This window comes from Phasianus colchicus, chromosome 1, assembly GCF_987193195.1.
Source record: "Phasianus colchicus chromosome 1, bPhaCol1.hap1.1, whole genome shotgun sequence".
Taxonomy (NCBI): domain Eukaryota; kingdom Metazoa; phylum Chordata; class Aves; order Galliformes; family Phasianidae; genus Phasianus; species Phasianus colchicus.
This window is the reverse complement of record NC_143436.1, coordinates 170379322-170400850: the sequence shown is the minus strand read 5'-3', so window position 1 is coordinate 170400850 and position 21529 is coordinate 170379322. Positions and strand designations below refer to the sequence as shown.

The following is a 21529-nucleotide window of genomic DNA, read 5'->3' as shown; positions in this document are numbered from 1 at the left end:
GCGGCTGGGGTCACGTGCGCGCGGCGCTGGCCAATGGGAACGCGCGGGAAAGGGAAGAGGGGGCCGGAGGGCAGAGCCGAGAGGAAAGTGGTGCGTCCGCCATCTTGGGTGGGTGGGGCGAGTATGGGGCCGGGCGTGCTGGGGGCGTCGCTGTCTCCCTGCAGTCCCGCCATCTTGGCAATGGGGGTGAGGGGAAAAGGGCTGTGTCAAAGCTCTGTGTTGAGCCTAGTCTGGTCTGAGGTGATCGGGGGTGTAGTGCCTCTCGTGGTGTGGGTTGTGAGAGGGTCCTTCCATAGTTGGGCACCTGCGGGGAAGCGGCAAAAACAAAAACAAGCTTTAAGGGGATTTTTAGCCTTTTGCTTCCAGCTAAGGTAATAAGTTTAAAGACTCAATAAGTGTCCGAGTTACTCAGCACCACTGCTGGTTGCTGTTGTTTGCTCTTGCTGCTGTATCCTGCAAAACGACTGCTGCTGTTTTGATTCGGAGCACATCAGTACAGGCGTTTACATTGCCCTCAAGGTTTTCAGCAAAAATGCTAAATGAGCTTTAGTGTTGTGGCAATACAAGGTGATTTCTCAGGCTAAAATCAACCTACTCGAATAAAAGGCTGAGAGATTGGCTTAAGTGCTGTGCACGTGGAAGGGAACAGGCTGCGGTTTCAGCAGTGGCTTCTTTTTCTGTTCACATTTTAAAAAGAGAGATTCCTTTCCTGTAGCAGTTTGTTTTGAGTACGGAGTTTCCTTCCTTCTCGAATACTAGAACTGATGATTGCAGACTAAGTAATTTTATTTTAAAGAATTATTTATATACATGCACATGCAAGTGACTGCTGAATGTTACAAAGCGCCTGTGGTGCCACAAGCTGTATGAGGAATATATCAAATGCAAAGAATATGGAGCCAAATGTTATAATGATTGTGTTAACGACAAGTTATTTTAAAAGGAGATTTTCTTATAAAGCTCTACTTCCTGAAATAAGATTCTCCTAAACACCCTCTACTGTTTGCATGCGTATTTTGAAACTGTGATAAACATTAATCAGCTATGTGGACACAGGACAGCCACCCACATAGCCGTCCATTGTGGATGCCCCATCCCTGGAGGCACTCAAGGCCAGGCTGGATGTGGCTCTGGGCAGCCTGGTCTGGTGGTTGGTGACCCTGCACATAGCAGGGGGTTGAGACAAGATAATCACTGTGGTCCTTTTCAACCCAGGCCATTCTATGAAGCAATTAATGTTATTAAATATTCATATTTCTGCTTGAGCACCATGACCACATATGACTGCTTGCCTGGTGTGCTTAGGAAGTTAATGATTTTTATGATTATATAGTTTCCATTTTCTTTCATAGTCATCAGCGGCAAATGTGCTCAAGTTTGGGGATTTTTTTTTTCCATCTATAATGCATTGAAATACAACTATTAGAAATCTGACCATAATTTTACTTGAAACCAATAAAAATAGTATATAACTGAATGGAATCATATAAGGCAACACCGAGAAAGGTATTCCCTTTGTTCTGAGCAAGCTTCTGGAGGTTGCTCAGTCTGTCATGACAAGGTCTTTTACCTGATATCTGTCAGTTACAAGTGAAGATATAATGCTAGTGTTATCTGTGTTACTCAGTATAAAGTATTAACATCACTTAGAAGCTTTTAATTAGGAACTAGGAATGATAGAAATCAGAAGCATAACTGCATACTTGTCAAACAAAAGAGAAATAGGGATATTATATGCATATTATTTGACAAAAAAAGGGAAGTTTGTATTTCTTAAAGACTGTAACACGTCTCTTGTGTAAAATAACTGAATTTCCTTGTTTTCTCTTTTATCTAGAGCTGTAAGATATGCTTTCTACAACCAGGAAGCAATTTCTACTGCTGAGCAGGTGAGCTCAGTTATTCCCAAACTCACAAGCAGTGCTGAAGAGATGTGCCAGTGATGCACTTACAGCACTCCTCTAGCAGCAGTACCATCTTGAGACTCGCCCACCAGCTTCTGCAGCCTAGACCAGGGCTGACAAACTGCATCTAAAGGTGACGGCAGCCCATTCCACATGCTTACATGTTTGTTAACTTTTTGTTTGTCATCTTTGTTAAGATGACAGTGAAAGGATTAACTAAGTGGTATGATTTATTGAGTTGGTGAATTATGCTTTTGTATCATATGGTTCTAGTAATAGTAGTAGTGAATCAAGATGAATAGTTGCTTATGTAGGCAGACCATAAATGGTTTTTTGAGTGGGAAGCTGACTCCAAAGCAACTGTTTCTTCAGCTCTCTTCTCCAGGTATGGTTTTAACTTCTTTAGTACAATGGTATCTGGGTATATCTTCATTTGGCCAGATAAGCTTGGGAGAGGTACAGAGACACCAGTCAGACGTTAGAAAATAGTGAGGCAGTGAAAGCCACAGGCATTCAGAAAATCTTTCATGATTCTCTTGTAGCTTTTTGTTCTTTTCTGACTGGATTATCTTTTTGTTTGCTTGATATTTTTCTTCTTAAAGTGTCTTCATTTCAGTTTGATACTTCTACCTGCTCCTTCTCTGTCACTCCTACTTTTATCCTTTGTGATTTAACTTACTCCCTTACACATAAGTGTAGGTAACCATACTTCATTCTTTCAAAAGGCAACTTTAAGATAATGTTCTCTTTCATTACACTGATTTGTTTAAGTCTGGTTTACATATAGTCTGTTATTTTTCATTCATCTAATATATATTGACAATAATAAATCAGAGAACAGGTGATAGTTTTGTACAAATCATTCCTTCTTTACAAAATATGTTCAGTGGGGCATCCTTCAGTTTATCCTAGAACTCTGACTGCTATACATTATTTATGAAGATGCATACTAGTGTTCTCTAGGTATGTTCTTACTAAATACTGCACAGTATTTACAGACCCTCCGTGCTGTGTTTTGTAGTTCTGTTACTGTTTTAGATATGTTAGTTTTTAGGTAGTATTAAGTTATTTTGGATATTAATTTTTCTGGCTTCTTAATCAAGGAAAAGGAATATTCAGTTCTTGTGGAAGACACTGGTCCTGTTAAATGATTTTGTTCTACCTGTGTTCTAAGAATGTTCACATTTCTGGCAATTAAAAGTGAAAAGAAAAAAAAAATCTACTTAGAAATTCCAGTTCCCAACATCATAAACTGTTAATCACCCTAAGGGAATCTTTAAACACGCGCAGAGACTTGCTATGAAAAGGAATGAAAAAATTTGTGTCACCATTGAAACAATAGACTTCTTTCATGTGGAGGACCTAGATATCTGTTAATTACCAACTAGTTTGAGGGTTTTGGAGTCTGGCCCAATATGCTGAAAGTCTTAACCATCTACTAGCTGGCGTATCTTTCAAGGTCTGCATTCGGAGACTGGTAATGTAATGTATTTCATCTTTATGGATTGTTTATGTAGTAGAACTGTTTTCATTTTTAGCTTGTTTCTGTCTTAGTCTCAGCATTATCTGTCAACATAGATTCCAGATACTTGTGTGAACATAGTAATAAAGGACTGATTTAAATGTTAGATAATGCTGGGTGAAATCAAGGAACATGAGTTGTCTTTCCTGTGCCACAACCCACTTACATTACATTACACTGAGACATCAGGCCTAAAACTATGTGCTCTGATTTTGGGTGACTGGGATGAATTTACAGTCCTGAAAGCTTGTGGTTACAATTGTGCTTGAGATCTCTGGAAACCAGGCTAAAGATGTATATGAGAAGAACTAAAAATAAATGGATGCCTGAAACCCTTTTTATCTTAATTTCTTTATGTGAATGTAACTACATATTTATCTGGAAAAAAAAAAAAAAAAAAGACTGGTATTTTCTGAGGCAAAGCTTTCATTCATAAGATATTCTAACCATTCTGATGGACTTTGTTTGTGGGTTAGCATGCAGATCAAACTATGTGCACAAAATATTTTAGTTAAGTGAAGATGTAGCAGACTAAAATTTAGAAATAAAATGAACTTGCGATGTTCCCACTATTAAGAGATGTATTATATAGTGTACCAGAGCTTCTTTTTCTGTTGTTTTGCCTTGTGTTTTTTTAATCAAAGCGTAGAGTAAGTTGTAAGCCTTCATTGTGATGCCTGGTGATTGATAGGTGAGTACAAACAAAGCAGTGAGTGCCTCACTTAGAGTTGCACCTGAGGTAACAAAGCCCATCAAAATGATGCATGTAGCTAAATTGAAGTAATGATTATGTGTAGATGGAATAACCACTTTCAAATAAAACTGGAAGGTAACACATTTTTAAATACACTAAGAAAAATTTGACTACAGCCATATGAAGCAATGAAAAAGCTTTATAGAGAAGGATCAGGTAAGCCACAATCTCGTGTACACTTAAATTTGGCATTGTCAAACAATGAAGTGGTTCTGTTCTTACTGCTTCACTCAGCCCTCCCCTGTTAATTTGTGCAGCTGCTTAATGAAACTGGCTCAGAGAATTGGTTGGGGTTTAAAAGAAATTACTTATTTGTTTCAGCTAATTTTACCTGAATAAAATTCCCCATCTAATTCACTATGCAGGCTCTTGATACTTCTGCTTCTCTCAGGGAACTGGGGGTGGCCAAGGGGCAAAAATTAGCCTCTGAAGGTGGATTGCTTTCTAATTTTCTTGTCAGTGTCTCTTATCTCAGCTCAAAGAGTTTGTGCAACTCTTTGTGTAGTATGAGCCACCTCCAGGTTTGTGCAGAGCATTGTATACAGGTTATTGTGGAAGGTATTCATTGCACAGTCCTCAGATTCAAATTCTCTGCGTTTTAGGTTGTGTTAGACCAGAAACCCTCCAGCCTTCTATGAAAATTGGAATTGGATGGGCTTCTTTCAGTAGTGACTGGATTTAAATTCTCTTTTGTTTTTGCTGTAAAATTCCTGAACTGAATAGAACTGAATAGTGGCACTGAATAGACAAAGTGAATTGTGGACTTAAACCTTTGCAACCCTTTCTCACAAGAAATGTGCTTCAGGTTTCCAGCAGTGTGCTGGCTGGCTGAGCTTAATTCTAATATATGAGTTTGGCATTGAAGAGGAGAAGTATACTATTTGCTACAATATAACACCACAGACAAAGACTGAATGATACTAGACAATAGATTGGCAGCCATATGTTCCTAGAGCAATTTAATTATGAAATGACATCTTTAGATTATATTACAGCATAAGCTTTTTATAAAAAATCTACTGATATTAGTGATGTTTGTCTCTTGCTTTTCTTCTTCCAAGTGATGGTAATTTAGATGAAAGAAGTGCTGAATAAGCAGGTACCTTTTTATTTCCAAAAAAGGGGGAGGGGAGGGGAAGGGAAGCCCTCCTAGTTGATGACTGTGGACCAGTACTGCATAACTAAGTTTTGAAATATGGAGCCAGTTGAGTGATAGCTGTTGGACTGACAGATTTTCCATAGGCCCCCCTTTGTCAGTCTAGCACAAGAGCATGTGAAAAAACAAGGATACGTACAAATTTATCTGCAGTGTTTTATTGCAACTGTATAGTTCACTTGCACTGAAATGTTGGAAAGACATTATGTATGACCTCTTAAGAGCACTGGAAGTTAGTGAATATGGAGAAACTGAAATAACATGGAATGAAAATTCTCTTCCAGCAACTATAGTGATCCTAGCAACATGTCACCTTCAGTGCTTTGTTAGGACTTTTTCATTTTTCAGCAGGGAGGCACGGTTGTATCAGCTTTCTCTTCTCATGTGTACCTTTTTAATTGCAGGCTTTCATTTTCTAGACCTCATTGTTCGTCAAGCAGCTGTCTTTCACTTCTACAGATAAGTTAGAGGTGGTCATTGGCTACCTATTGCTTTTGGATACCGGAGAAGCCATCTGCATCTGAATATCTGGTTTATTTTTGTTCCAGATAAAGCATCAAATTGAGTTTTGCAGGCTGGGGGAAGGCTTGTGGTATCTCTCAAAGCAAATTAATTGTGTGTATCATAAAATCAGTCTCTGGGAAAACTCGGTTTTGTGGGCTTGTTGGTTGTTTTTTTTTTTTTTTTGTCAGATCAGTTAATGTAACCGAGTAAATTAGCTAAGTTAGAAGTTTATTATGTAGAAATTGTGTTGACCTTTGTTTCTACTGTTCCTTATCTGCAAGGCATTGATAGATCTTGTCTCTTTTACATTACGATCTGTTTTGAAGTCTGTAACTGCCCGAGAGATCTGTACTCCTCTACTGCAACCATTTGCCTTGGGCAGAATTGGAAAGTGGCAGACAAAATGCTTTTGGTCATCAAAGGCACTGAGATTTGAATGAACACTGAGGTCAAATAAGGAGTGAACTCAGGTCAAATTGACTTGGTAACATTTAGAATACACTTTTTTTGGTAAAGATTTTCTCTACAATAAAAAATCCGATGTGAATATAAAATATATATGCCACCATGATTCATCTGTGTACAACCCTCTTTTGTCAGGGAAAGGAAAATATTTACCAGAGGAATTCCCAAGATACCCTCATGCTATTCTAGTTTCTTGGGAAGCAGTTAGATGCTGAGAAAACATTCTGCCCATTGTTTTTCCTCTCTGTCATTGAACTCTCCATCCTGTAAACTGTCTTCTCTCGTCACAGTTCATAAGGTCATGGGAGAAGATGGCTGCTAAACTATGTACCATTTTTGAGACTACAAAATACGGACTAAACAGATCTTCAGTTCTGCAGGGTATGTTGTTACATCACTACTATACTTCTAACAGAGCTTACAAGAGTGATTCTCAAAGAGGGGAGAAAAGTGTGTGAACACATTGATATCTAGAATACGCACAGCTGAATGCTAAAAGACGGTTTAAGCAACAGGGGAGTCCCATCTTGCTTTAGAAGTGGTCCAAGGGCAGCAGCTGATATGTAATGTGTATAAATTTAGTTTTTTAAAGATGATTGAAGAAAACTCTCCATATTTTCTTTGGGAGCTTTTTAGTTTAAGGCTAATTAAGGAGCAGTTCTGAACAGGAAGAAAGAGAGCAGTGACTTAAGTCTAATAGCTGCACTAACGTTGTTGGTAGTGATGCTGAAAAGGCAGAACTGTTATTTACATCTGTAACATAAATAGAACTGAATATACAAATAATCATATAACGATGACCAAATCCTTCACATTGTAGCAATAAACAGTGACATAAAGCATCATAGAATCGTTGAATGGTTTGGGTTGGAAGGGACCTTTGAGATCATGTAGTTCCAACCCCCTGCTATAGGCAGGGACACCTCCCACTAGACCAGGTTGCTCAAAGCCCTATCCAGCCTGGCTTGGAACACTTCCAGAGAACACATGGAATTCTTTATTGTGAATTTATGCAGACTGAAGAAAATCTTTTTTTTAAGTGGCTAATGTAAAACTTTCAAAAAACTGAACTACTAATATGTAATAACTGCCATTCAATATGATTAATTGAAAACATGCATTACAGAAGATCTGTTGAATCGGATAGATTAAGTGATTGATCTGCTGTCTAGGAAACTGACTCATTAAACCATTCTACTTGATGAATTGAATTAAGATTTATCTAATGTTGTGATGTTCAATTACTGGACGTTTGTTTGCAAAAAAAACCTCAACCTCAAACAAACCTACGGTTACATGAACTGCAAAATCCTTCCTGACAGTTTTATCTAGGCTGCTTAGAGCATAAGAATGACAAAGCATGGCATACCCTCATATGTTTGATTGAAACAAAGAGCACATTGGCTGACTCCTTCAGAGTCAGCTTTTGGAAGTTAATTGGTATGAAAAATAGATTGGATGCGCCTTAAAAATGAGGGACAGTACCCTAAGAAACAGCACTGGAAAGTACTAGGGACTATGGGCAGCAGTCAGTTGAGAAGGCACTCACATATATGATGTGGCAGCCAAGAGCTGACAGTAATTGGGTACACTGAACTCAGAATAGGGGATTTCTTTTCCAATGTTATTGTCCTTACTTCTGGAATATAATCAAGTTTGAAAGATGCACTTTCAGACATATTTTGGAAGTGAAATAGGTACTGATTGCAGGTGTTAGGAAAGCATACCTGTGCACTTACTGTAGCTGGTGACAAATAAGGAAATTCTGAGTTTGTGGAAGTCATTTGAACATGGTTAGTATCTAGAATAAGCAGAGGGGAAAGCCTTTTAGCAGATACTCTTGCAAATGCAGAAGTCACATAACAAGATGCAGAATGTAAGAGATAACATGAACGTGCATAAAGGAAATAATATTTGAAGTGATAGTTAACTGTTGTACTAGCTTCCTGGTGGACAAATGTTTTCCAGCATTTGAAATCAGTGCCAAGATCTGGGATCTTTTAAAAAGCTGCTCTTGTTCAAGAAGCTGCTAAGCTGTTCCAAACAGTAACTGATGCTTTCTGAAAATCAGAGCAGTTCTTTGCTGGTTGGTACTTTTTTGTGGTTTTTTTTTTTTTTTTTTTTAAGTAAGTAAGTATATTTATTTCTTGTTTTGAGAAGAGGAAGAGAAAAAAAAATCTGTTTCAAACTTTATGTCCAAATAATGTCCTGTTTCCTAAGGCTGTATGAAGCATTGAGGCTGCTTGTAGTTTTGAAAGGAAAGAAAGCCAGTTCTGTGTAAATGGTCACAGATTATCATTACATGTTAATTTGGAATTCTCTAACCATGTAATCTGTATCCATTTTTAAACAGAAAAATGTAGAAGTAGATAGTGTGGTTCCTGAGTGAAACAGTAAGATATTAAATAGCTTATATTTATGTCTTTAGTTACTTGGCTAATATGCAGCTGTTTGGATTCAGGTCTTCGTGTACTGAAATATTTCAGTGGAAGTTCTTGTGCTTGTGAAAGTAATTTCATCCCATGCTGACAGCTAGTAGAGACTGTCATGCTGTGGCCATGGAAATTAAAGTGGTCTGACTCTTGGTCCATGACATTCTGGTGGGATTCTGCACTCATAAAACAAGCCTTTTCTTTTCACTGGTGCTTTGACGGACACTCCAGTTTGACAATAATGTAAGACAAAATTTGATGTCTTTCTGAACATTGCTGGTTTTAAGGAAGTGGTTTCAGGACTTTTCTGTCATATTTCCACTACCAGGCCTACAGTTCCAGCTCCTTGGATCAGAGACTCTGGTTAATTTAGTGTATAGGTGGTTTTGTCTCCTTATTATTTTGTGATTGCGTTCTAAAAAAACCCAAAAAACAAAACCCAAACCAAAAAACACAAAAGGAGAAAAAATAAGTTATTTCTGTAGAAAGAGAGCAGGTATGTAATCCACCATTATCATGAGAAAGCTGACATTTCTTGAACTGTTTCCAGTGAGTGTAACAATAGATCTGTATGCTGAGTAATAAAGGAGCTGTCAGATTGCATTGAAAGATGTGCAGACAAGTGATGCTTGCCAAGTAGATTTCCATCACTGTATTTGACCTGATACAACCTGTATATTTAGATTTTGCCATTTATGTCATGTGAGTAATTTTTTTTCTGGTGTCCAAACACCTGTCAGGGGTTTTCACTGTTAAGGCTACCCTTAGGAGCAGAATCAGAGCAGGCGCAGGTGCTTCAGCTACTATTGCTTCAAAAAAGAGGTTATTCTGAAGACAAGAACACTATTGCATGTTGTTTCTTATTCAGTGCAGAATTCCTGCACTAAAACTGCTGGTGGACCTTGGGCTTGCTTCCACTTCAGGAATTCTAGGAATGACCCTGCTTTGTTAATTAAAAATAAAGGAACTCAACTCGTAATTGGACACTTACTGGTTGTATGTATTTGGCATAATAATTAATTTGAGATGTCAGTTGCTGGGCAGCACAGATGGAGAGAACAGTAGATGGGTTGTAGTAGGGTGGAAATGTGCATGGATGTTTCCTCAGTGAGGCATAACATCCTTGAATTTCATAGAATTCCATACAGGTTAGTTGGCTCTATAAAGTTTTTTTTCAGGATGGACAACATCTCTTTCTGGAGAGGCATTGGAGTACTCTATCCCGAGACCAGAGGAAAATGTGGCTAAAATGAATGATGGGAGACAGTGCTAACAGGAACCATTTGTCACACAACAGGGGATAAGATGCTGTTGTAGTCATGTTGTCATCCTTACTGTGGGACAGAAAATGCAGGCATCGTGTGTTCCATGACTGGCTGTGTATCTGTTATGTAAAAGCAAGCATATACAGTCTGCCAAGTGATGAATGTACTTAATGCTTTGTCAAGAGGAAGGACATTGGGGTACTTTTGGAGTCAGTGACTCCGGGCAATTTGGACTTGATCATAGAATCACAGAATCACAAGGTTGGAAAGGACCTGCAAGATCATCTAGTCCAACCATCCTCCCATCACCACTGCTACCACAAGCGCTAAACTAAATCTCATAGCTCCTCATCCAGACGCCTCTTGAACACTGCCATGGACAGTGACTCCACCACCTCCCTGGGCAGCCATTCCAGTGCCTGACCACTCTCTGAGAGAAAAACCTCCTCTGGTACAACTTGTCGCCGTTTCCTTGGGTCCTGTTCGTTGCCAGGGAGAAGAGGCCAAACCCCTCCTCATCACAACCCTCCTTCAGGAAGTTGTAGAGTGCAGTGAGGTCTCTCCTGAGCCTCCTCTTCTCCCGACTGAACAATCCCAGCTCCCTCAGCCACTCCTCATAAGACTTGTGCTCCAGACTCCTCACCAGTTTTGTTGCCCTTCTCTGGACACATTCTAAGAACTCAATGTCTTTTTTGCAGTGAGTGCCCAAAGCTGAACACAATACTCGAGGTGCGGCCTCACCAGTGCTGAGTACAGGAGGAGAACTTGAACTTGTTCTGATGACTTGTTCATGAGGTTCCCTACCCTGATCCAGTATTTTAAACTACCTGTACTGAATAATAGAATTTGGTAATGAGAAAAAATGTGAGAAGACCTAGGTTCTCTGTGTCTAGAGAAAACTGTTGTCTGTCAGAGGTTTTCTTGTCTGGGTTTGGGCATGCCAGTTTAGATCAATGCTTGCTTAAAAATAGCAGCTTTTCTTCATAAATTATTGTAATGCTAAGGTTTTTTTTCTCTGACACTGGAAAAACCTGTGAGTCTTCATCTACATGCAGCAGTTTGGACTTTCAGTGTAGTACTATTACATTTTTGGTTCAGCCTGCCTGCTTTTTTAGGATTCTGAACTTATATGAGGGGAGTCTCAAAAGTTTGTTATGTCTGTGGGTATGATTTCTGGTGATGTACATCACTGTAAGTATATTACCTCTATCTGCAACGACAGGGGGCAGCAGGCTGTGTACAGCCTAGTACATTTATTTTGTTTCTATCACGATAGTGTCAAAGCGCCTTATGTTCTTTGATGCATTTGTTTTCCTGTGAGGAGACTAAGTGACTTTTCCAAGTTCTCAGAGAAATTTGCAACACAAATAGGAACTGACTCTTGGTTTCTTTGGTCTGAATTCATTTCTTCATCCTATGCACAACATCCTGTCTCTGCATAGGACTTTCTGTTAGTATTTGTTCTCTCATTTGAGGCAATCACTTGAAAAATACAGCAGTTCTGTGGGTTTGGTGCCCTAAAGAAGTAACTGAGTGGAATGTAGTAAATTGTTGATGTTGCTGATGTCTCATTCAGTCTCTTATCCATATAGAAAAGCTGTCTCAGCTCTCTTGGCTGGTCGGTCTTAAGAGGAAGAGGCAGTCTGTTGTGTCTAAGTATTGCAGATATAATTTTAGACTCTCCCAAGAGAAACAGTTTCTGGTTTTGCATCTTTAAAATGAATGGTTGCGGAGACATTGGTTGCTATTGAGCATGGTAATTTTGGATGACACTTTAAAAAGTCTCTAAGATGGCAATTGCCAGAAGCTGGAAGATGAAGGTGGTCCTTCTTCTGGTATATATTTCTTTTTTTTTACTTTGTATTTGGTGTCAGCTGCTCTTGGAGCTTTGTCTCCATCAACTCCCAGAATGTCATCCAAAAAGACAGTTCTGGTTTCTATCTGCTAACATTCTTCAACAACACATTTTAGAATGCACATCTCTGTGTGTTTGCTCAGTGACAGCTCGAACTTTTGGTTTAAATTAAGCTTAATTTTGTTTGCTTTCAGATCATGTGGAGACCATGTGATGAAAAATATTTTAGACTTCTGTAGAAGTGGTCAGTAGAGGAAAAGTCTCAATCCATTGTTTTTTATTTTCCCAGCCCATCTTCTCTCTTCCCAGAAATAGAGCCACATGTTATGTGTAATTATTATCATCAGAGACCAGTCGGTCTGTCTTAATACTTACATGGCAAATCAGCATTAGAGTAAGACAAATATGCACTAATATGCTTTTCAGCTTAGAGCATTATTAGGAAGTTTGGTTGCTGTTATGGTAGATGATTTTTTTGTGTGTGATGTGATATGAACTATAAAATTGGGTGTCCCATGGTACTTCTGTGAAGAGAGATTAAATTTTAGATCTTCAGCAAAGGTCTTTTTTAGTTCCTTCTGAAATGAACTTTCCTTTTCACATTTTCATTTCTATGAATAGAATAAACATTTATTTCCATTAAAAAAAAAAAAAAAAAAAAGCTGTGAAATTGGTTGAATATACCAAGTTGGGATAGGAGTACTTTGAAGAGGTAAAGGCTGTAATTACATTAAAAGCACCTGCTCAGTCCGTCAGGAAGTTACTGGTTTTTGGAGGACTACATTTTGTTTCAGTCCACAGGTAAAACTTTTGACATTGTCATGTCAGAATGTTCACTGTTCTTCAAGGTAATGTTCTCCACTCATAAAAATAGGAGTGCTGTTATGATTCTTAATCATGTTTTATGTTGGGACACAGTAGATAGGGAATGTGATTAACATTTTATAAGTGACTTTTTAGGGCAGGCATAAACATTTAATCTGTATTTCATTTTTCAGCTGGTCGTATAACCACTTAGAAACATTCTTGTTTGGCTTGGGAGGGTGAATGTGTATGGAAGAGGTTTCACTGTAGCTGTTTTAATCTACTTGAAAGGACAGAGCTGGTAGATGGCTTTAAAATTAGATACCTGAAGTATTTCATACATAAATGTTTCCAATTTCTAGTAGAAAGGTCAGTGTTGATGTGTGATGCTGGTGTGAAGAACTTGGGAATAATAAATTCAGGGGAACTTAACAGCAGTTTATAAGAGTTAGTGCTGGTTTTTAAAAACTGAAGCAGAACAGAAAAATACCAACCTTCAGTAATTGCATCTCCTGGCATTAAGGAAGAAAAGGCAGTGTGTGTCTAGGATCACTAGAGGGAGCCTGGAGGAAGAAGAGGGAGAAGCATTGAAGACATATTTGCATTTTTAGGAGTAGCTTGCACAGAAGCATCCATCTAATCCTTACTGCTTCCTTCATCTACAACACAACTGCAGGTCACTGCTCTCTGCTCCCACACATTCAGTTCAGAGATCTCAGTTTTCTAGTTCTGAGAGAGGCCAGAAGCTTGGCTGCCTTTTAGGTGGGTGTAGGAAAAAAGACCTATCTCTCCACATGTCATACCCCTTTTTACCTTCTTTTGTGTTTGAGTGAGTACACACGTGTTAAGTTGTTTTTTTCAGTGCAGGTATGTGTGTGCTGGAAATAAACTGTAGATGATGAAGAGTTTCAGTGGCATCAGTGTAGAATGGCCACATTATGGGGGTTTAGGGAAAAATGAGCACCTGCAGGCTTGTATTATAATACAAAAGCACAATGTTACTGTAAAATCTCTTGTTTTATGGGATGTTAGAAATGTCACTGAACATACTTTTTGTATTGTTTTGTTGTAAAGCTAAGTGCTTTGACTTGAAGTGTGATGTCTCCATAGGGCAGATAAACAGTGAAAGTAATTTGTTTTAGTCCCCTCACTCCATACCTGATAAACTGCCATAATTTTGATTTCCTGGGCTCTGTAAGAGTCGGAAGAAATCCTGTTGGGTGGGTTCCTTTAGTTTTGGGGGTTTTAATCTTTTTAGTATTTTAAGGTTTCTCTTCTTGATATCTGGTATTATACAACTTGTTGCTGTGTAGAATTGAATTTTGATTGCCCAGGGCACTGAGCAGTTTTGGGAGAAGGAAAGACATTTTTCTGGTTGTTATCTGAGGCTACTTAGGGCTTTGGAATGCTGGAAGTAATCTTGGAGGAGGTAGACAGACTGTAAGTGGGTGATTAAATGAGCAGAATTAATATACATGTACTGCATGTTTATCATCTGCCTCTGTAATTTATTGCTACCACACTCATAGTTCAAGCTCCTTAATTTCTCTTTCCCATTTTAGAAAGTAAAGGGTAGGAATAATGGAATGCCTTTTGTTTTCTTCCCTCTTTGGTCTTTATTAGATGGCATAATTTAAGAAAACGAGGACAAACATTTCTCAAAAGTTCTCTAACAGTGTATTAGCCTGAGGTCTCTCATCACTTTAAAGGAAACAAATATAATGGAATTTAATTATGTGGAGGCTGGGATCCTTTAGCAGTGCACAGACATTTTTTTTTCAGTGTACTTTTAGACTAAAGAATTGTTGACTATTCATAGTTACATCATCCTTCTACTTGAGATGGCTACAAATTATGAATTGAAGAAAACATTATTTCTTATGAAATATTTAATAACTTCTTGGCAAAAAAATAAAAAAGAGAACAGGTAAGAACATTAAGTAATTATGACTAAATTTATTGAGGATGGTGCAGGACCTTTACTTGTCATCTGAGAATTAACTGCACTGATGATGAAACAAAGATGGGAAAAGCAGAGAGTTGCTATCTGTCCCACTAGCTGCACTCCTTTGAACTGTCTCTTGACTACAACACAGGAATGGGGGCATGACAAGTTTCTTCGTCTCGCTGCACATAGAAAGCTCCTAGGAAAGTCAACAAGTATTTCTTCAGGTAGAAACCCATCAGAGTGCATATTCAACTTACTCCTTGGAACCATGAAAACAGATGCACATAGTCTGAAACAGGTAATAGTTTTCTAGATATCTTTATGCTTATAGAGCATTACTCAACCAGAATGTGCTGTGAATACTTTTGTTAACATTGTGATACACCATTTATCCAGTGGAGTCCCTTAATCTGCAACTATAACATTTTCATGTGATTATTCATGCAGTTTCAGGATAGTACCCACCAACACTGAGCTCCAAGGGGTAACAGAGGTATATCTTTTTATTTGTTGAAATGATGAATGTAGTATACGTACAATGTAATTTCCTTAGGGAGAATTCAGATAAAGGGAAGAAGAAGAAGAAAAAGAAATCTCTTAAAAAGAAAACTGCACAGTGGAAACTAATGATATAACATGCTCATATTTTTGTGTGCTCTTAGGAAAAGCCAGTACCTTCAGTAGTAGCCCCAGGGCAGAGTTCTCACCATTTGAATCTATCTATGACATTTACTCAAATGCTGTGATATCAAGATTAAAAAAACAGTCAATACCACTTAAGAAAATATTTCACCAGTAATTCACAGTACTGGTTGAGAACAAGCATTGCCACTTGGTGTCACCTGTTGCAGGACTTTTGGGTGCAGAAGGAGCAGCTCTAACTCATTCCCAGTACTGTTGAGGGCAATCCAAAACCGTAGGAATGCCATGTTCTGATGATGTGTTTTGTAAAGCACAGGCGCAAATCACAACACGCTCTACAGATAGGAGCACAAATCTGCTGCTCTGGAGATGGCTCAGTGCCTCCTGTGCAGATGCAGAAGTATGCTGTGAGGTTCAGGGAGCAGGAACTGCTGCCTCTCTATGCTTAAAATAGCAGAATGATTGAAGCCAGGCATGCTGCCGATCCTTTCCTCTTTGAAGAGGAGATTTTCACTACTTCTCTTTGCCTTGCTTAAGAACTAGGATGGTGAGCAAAAGATGTTTGCCCTTTAAAAGGTGAGTATTTCGGCTGTGCTCCTACGAAGCATCTCTCCAAGATGTTTTTCATACCTGTTTTGTTGTTGTCTGTAACGTAGGGCTGTGAATAGCGACCAGAGGTGAGCCCTAAACGCATCTAACACTGGTGTGCAGCAGGGCTGAGAGTAGCTTCCTCAAGCAAATGCTGTAACATACAGAATTATTTTGAATAATGTGGAACTTTAGTTGGCCTTAGTTCTAAGGAGCAGGAGACAGGAGGTTCCCAGGAGGTAAAATCTCCCTCCAGGCTGTTGTTCTCGGCATAAATGCACGCTCAGTTCGCATCCATGCCAGGGCTTGGCCAAGCTCTGTATGAGAAGGGATTTCAGTATCCTACAGTGCTAGTGGTGCCTGGTAAAGATTTTTCCTTCCCCTGCTCTTGATATAGCTTCAGACAGCCACTCACACCTCCCTCTGGATGTAAAACCATAGGATGGCTTGAGTTGGAAGGGACCTTAAAGCCCAGCCAGTTCCAACCTCGTACCATGGGCAGGGCTGCCAGCCACTAGCTCAGGCTGCCCTGATGTATGTGGCACTTGCTGGGGAGTAGCTGCTGAGAAAGAGGAACGCAGCATTAAAAATTCCCTTAATTGCATTCAGCTCTATTAGCACGCTTGATAATAGCTGGTAGTGACTATTGCAGAGTATTTTAATTGCATAGGTTTTTTTTTTTTTTTATTTCCCTGTCACTTTAGCCCTTGTAAAGATGCTTTAAGCTAATGTGTTTCTCCGTGAGATTGAAGTTTTGTTTAGAATATACTGCAGATTTTTTTTTGTTTTCCCCACAGTGTTTTGAGAAAAACGATTCTGATCTTCATGTTAGAAACAGAGCCTGGCAGGATAGAGCAGTAACTTCAACTCCTCTGGGCAGGACTCCTACAGAAAGATGTCATGCGTTAGCGTGTTGGTTTTATCTTTATCTTGTCAAAACAAACCATTGTTGGGTGCCCTTATTTGCATTCTCAGCAGGAAAGCAAGGTGAATAATTTAATTGCAGCAGCCGCTGCCACGTGATTGGGGCGAGGACCGTCAGAGCTGCCCCCCGTGCACCGGGAGACTTGGGAGGGGAATGGAAACTTACAGCAACGATGTGAAATTTGTTGCATCTCTTCCTTTAACCCGAGGAGGTTCTCTCAGCGGAGCTCCATCCGTGTTCTTTCGCTTTACACGCGATCCTCTGACGTGGAGGGAGGCAAAGGGGGGAGCGAGCCCATGAGAAAGGCGAGAGCGAGGGAGTGGGAGGCGGGGAGGGCGGTGGGAACATTGCACGGCCAGCCACGGGGCTACTCAGAGCCGAGGCAGAACTGCCCCTGGCACACGAGAGAGTCTGGCTGCAGGGAAAGGGGAGTGGAAATTTACAGCTGCTCTGAGTGCGCGCGCGTGTGTGTGTGTGTGTGTGTGTGCATGAGTGTGTGTGTGCATGCTCAGGCACTCATTGCTGCTCACGCTTTTCCAGAGGGTATCAGTTGCTCCGCGGGAGGAGAGCGAGAGGCTGAATTCTGGAATCTGCTTTCCCCTCCACGTGTCAAGAAGGAAAAGCTGACATTACATGGGAGATAAGTGAAAGCCCCCCTGGCTGGCCATGCTGGCAGAGAGCTGTCTTCAGCACCTCGCCATGGTGCTGCGCTGTGCTGCCTAGGCACGCCTGGACCCTTCTGCACGCAGTAAGTACCGGCCGACATCATCTCCTTCGAATTACATGAAGTTCAGTAATTGGACAGAACTTTCTTTTTCTAGTTAGAATTAGCGTCTTCCTAATAAACTGCTCATTTATTTATTCTCTATAGTTACGCCGTTAGCTTTTTATAGCTTTGTAAACTGTGTTACCAGGAGTGGCTTTTAAAAGAAGGCAATCCTAAACAATACGCCTTCTGTTACATAAGGGACTGGCTCGGTGACCAAACCCTCTGTGTCCATGGAATATCTCTGGAAATGGGTGTATTTACAGTGTGGTTTCCAAAAATAAAATATCTGCAATATATCATTGCTCTTGCTCCTCTCTGCCGACTGCCTGCAGCTGCGAACTCGCTCCCGAGATGCAGAGGAATGAGAGCACAGCCACTTGCATAAGAAACTCAGGAGCTGCTAGGGATGAATGTAAGATGAGCATGTGTGTGAATTGTCACAAGAAACTGCATATGTAAATCAGCCATCTTGCTATTTATAGCCAATAGGTCCTGTCAACCTGAAATTCTAATTTCATGAAATGGGCTATTTGTGGGGAGGTTTTTAGTGAGGCAGAACTTCCATTGAGCTTAATGGAAATTTTTATGAACAAATACTTTGTCTTGGAATAATTACTGCAATAAAGTGAAATTACTGCTACAGTAAATTATTTTCATATATTCTGAAGCTACTAAAGTAGCACATCAGGCTTGCTGAAGACACGGTCAACTTAATGCTGTGTAGAGGGGTAACTCAGTAATACTGAACAAAAAGAAAAGTAGCATTAATATTCCTCACTGATGAATTGAGAGGAAGTCCTGTTCCCTCTTGGTTGCTGCCTATGTTATTTAAATTATGTTATTACCAGTTTTCATTATTCCTAGAGTTATTATTACTAGAAATGGAAATTTAACCTGGTTTCCTTCTAAGTAAGTGAAAAGCTGTTAAGGGCTGTTATCTTAGAATTGTATGTACCTCAGAGACATAGGTTAAGTGATTCCCTTCTGCAGAACTGAGCTTGTGGGACTTTTGCTGTAGGTTGTATTACGCGCAGGCTTGAATTCTTAATTTTTTAGGTTTGAAAGACTTCATGTTGACTAATGAAAAAAGGGATCCCAAATATTGTTACCTAATTAATCCTGCTGGTTATTGTGGCTGTAAAATTTACTGGTATCTTATCTTTCTAGTTTTTATTCAGTGTAAAACAATAACCTGATAATTCTGATCATCCTGTTAGCATGAGTGGGAAAGTCTGTGTGATACAAGAATGGCTGAGGGACGTATGAGTGTGGTAACCCAGGATGCAGTTTTTGTGTGGTTTTAGAATCTGAATGTTACCTGGCATTGGTGTGCAAAAGCATTATTTTATAATAAATATTTTATGGTAATATATCTGTTAGCACAAAACTTGCTGCAATAAAAGGATACTAGTCAGCAAAGTCAAAAACTCAAAAAGTTTGGCTGATGAAAATCTCAGCTACAGTGGCTGCTTCAGCATCTCTGTCCACCTGTACCCCTCCTGTCCCCTTTTTCCTTTCTTGTCCTGGCTGAGGTCCTTATAAGACGATGGAGAAAGTGACTGGAAACCTGTTCTGACTTCTTTTTTTTTTTTTTCACACCAGGCTGTTCTTTGTTCCCTGGCATGTTTCCTTACCATGTGGCCCAGCAAACAGCTACACCAGTCCAGGATAGATGGTAGTGTAGGGCTGTGAGTAGGCATGGAGTAGCATGGCACTGTCATGGAACAAAGGACTTACCAAACTGCAGCCTCAATGACCTGACAGCCATTCAGTTTTGAAAGACTGTATTGTGTTTTTTTTTTTGTTCTTTATTGAATGGGCATTCAAATATTCAACTGAAAGTGAAATTATTGCTTTATTTGATTGCTTCTGTAGAGCTACATCACAACGCTGCAGTGGAGCATTGCCATGAGCACCTTTAGTTTCATATTATTGAACAACTACATGATACTATTAATATTATTTTCTGATTATTCTATAGGAGTAGGCACATTAAGGGCAGACCTGTCTAGCTATGCTGTATGATCTTTACAGTGCTTACCATCTGTTAAAAAAGGTGTTTGTGGCAGAAGTGTAAGCATTGCAGAATTACAAGCCAGGGCTGGAAGGGAGGTCAAGGATCATGAATCTCCAACCCCCTTGTCACATGCAGGGCCATCAGTCTCCCCATTTAATGCTAGACCAGGCTGCCAGGGCCCCATCCAATCTGGCCTTGAACACCTCCAGGGATTAACAGGGCATCCACAACCTCTCTGGGCAGCCTGTTCCAGCACCTCACCACTCTCTCTGTAAAGAATTTCCCCCTGACATCCAACCTAAATCTCCCCTCCTTCAACTTCAAACCATTTCCCCTTGTCCTGCTGTTGTCAACCCTTTCAAAGAGTTGATTCCCCTCCTGTGGGCTCCTTTTAGGTACTGAAAGGCTGCAATGAGGTCACCCCGCAGCCTTCTTTTCTCCAGGCTGAACAAGCCCAGCTCCCTCAGCCTGTCTTTGTAGGAGAGGTGCTCCAGTCCCCTGATCATCTTTGTGCTTCTCCTCTGGACCCTCTCCAACAGCTCCCTGTCTTTCTTGTATTGGGGGCTCCAGACCTGCACACAGTACTCCAGATGGGGACTCACAAGAGCAGAGTAGAGGGGGACAATCACCTCTCTGTCCCTGCTGACCACCCTCTTCTGATGGAGCCCAGGATACCATTTGCTTTCCAAGCTGCAAGAGCACACTGCTGGCTCACATTCAGTTTTTCATCCAGCAGGACCCCCAGGTCCTTCTCTGCAGGGCTGCTCTCAAGGACTGCTCCTTCCAGTCTGTATAGATACCTGAGATTCCTCCGGCCAAAGTGCAAAACTCTGCACTTTGCCGTGTTGAACCTCATTAGGTTCACCCACGCCCGTCTTTCAAATCTGTTGAGGTCCCTCTGAATGGCATTACTTCAAGGTTTTGTATTTTTCAGATAAAGTTTCATTCACCCTTGTACCAGGCAGGAACTTTCAAGCCTGGAAATGCAACAAGTAACCAACAGAATAAGGCTTATCCATAAATGTCTGTGTTTTTAGAATAATTTTGTTGGAAGCAGATAGCATTCATTCAGCCTATCCTCATAACTGTCCTCTCATCTTTTAATCCATTCTCTGACTTGCAATGTACTTTGCAAAAAAAGACCTGTTGAGGATTTTCAAGAGAAGTTACTTGTGTAGGTCTGTTTCCTTATGCCTGCCAAATGTAGCAGGGATCACATGAGAGGACTGTGCAGACTTGTCAAGGTGATCAGAAGTCTTCTGTTTCCTGGTTTGAATTCCTGACTCTAATTGCAACAACCTTCTGAAATATTGTTGGAGGGAGATGTGAATGGAGAATAAAGTATCTCTTTCATTATATAGAGACTGACTGGGCAAAATTACCAAGCAAGTGTGCTAATTCAGGCCTAAAATATATGGCTTCAAGGCACGCTGGTGTGAATGGAAAATGAAAGCCTTTATTTCCAAAGAAGAAGGTTCTCACTCATACTAACTTACTGAAATGCTTTTATTCTGATAAATAAGTAGATGAAGGTTAGGAAGTAAGAAAAGAGTAATGTGAGATACTAGAGGGGAGGGAAATTATTCACTCATTCATTGTTGGATAGCAAATTGCTTGTCCAGAGGAACATCTGAGAAGAATGCACTGATGGGATCACATGCTCTCATTCTTGCCTTTGTGGGCAGGAGGTGTTTGTTTTTGAACTACTGAACTGAGCCACATTATAGTGGGATTGGCTGATGAGTAGAGTGGTGTTCTGTCTGCATTTTTGCTTCATTTTCTTACAAGATCAGCTGTGCTGTAAGCTTTTAAGAAAGTATGTGATAAAGAGCAAAGAACTTGGGGAGAGTACCTGTAAAAAGAACTAGATCTCGTAGTGTGCCTCATAGCTGTATTGAAGAGCTCAAGTTGCACTGATTTTATTTTCCGTGGCATTCCCTTTGTGAGCAGATAAACTGGCAGAAGAGAGATTTTGAAGA

At 40.0% G+C, this 21529-nt stretch overlaps 1 protein-coding gene across 9 annotated transcripts in view; it reads left to right on the top strand.

The window, feature by feature from the left end:
* Positions 1-46: 46 nt before the first annotated feature.
* CAB39L (calcium binding protein 39 like) overlaps positions 47-21529 on the top strand; it is a 63474-nt gene continuing 41991 nt past the window's right edge. Inside the window, exons 1-3 of one of the 9 annotated variants that reach the window (XM_090131939.1) lie at positions 47-90; positions 1838-1889; positions 17305-17512. The gene's annotated coding sequence lies outside the window, so the exon portion shown is untranslated. The other 8 variants (XM_090131932.1, XM_090131917.1, XM_090131925.1 and 5 more) reach the window with 8 other exon arrangements.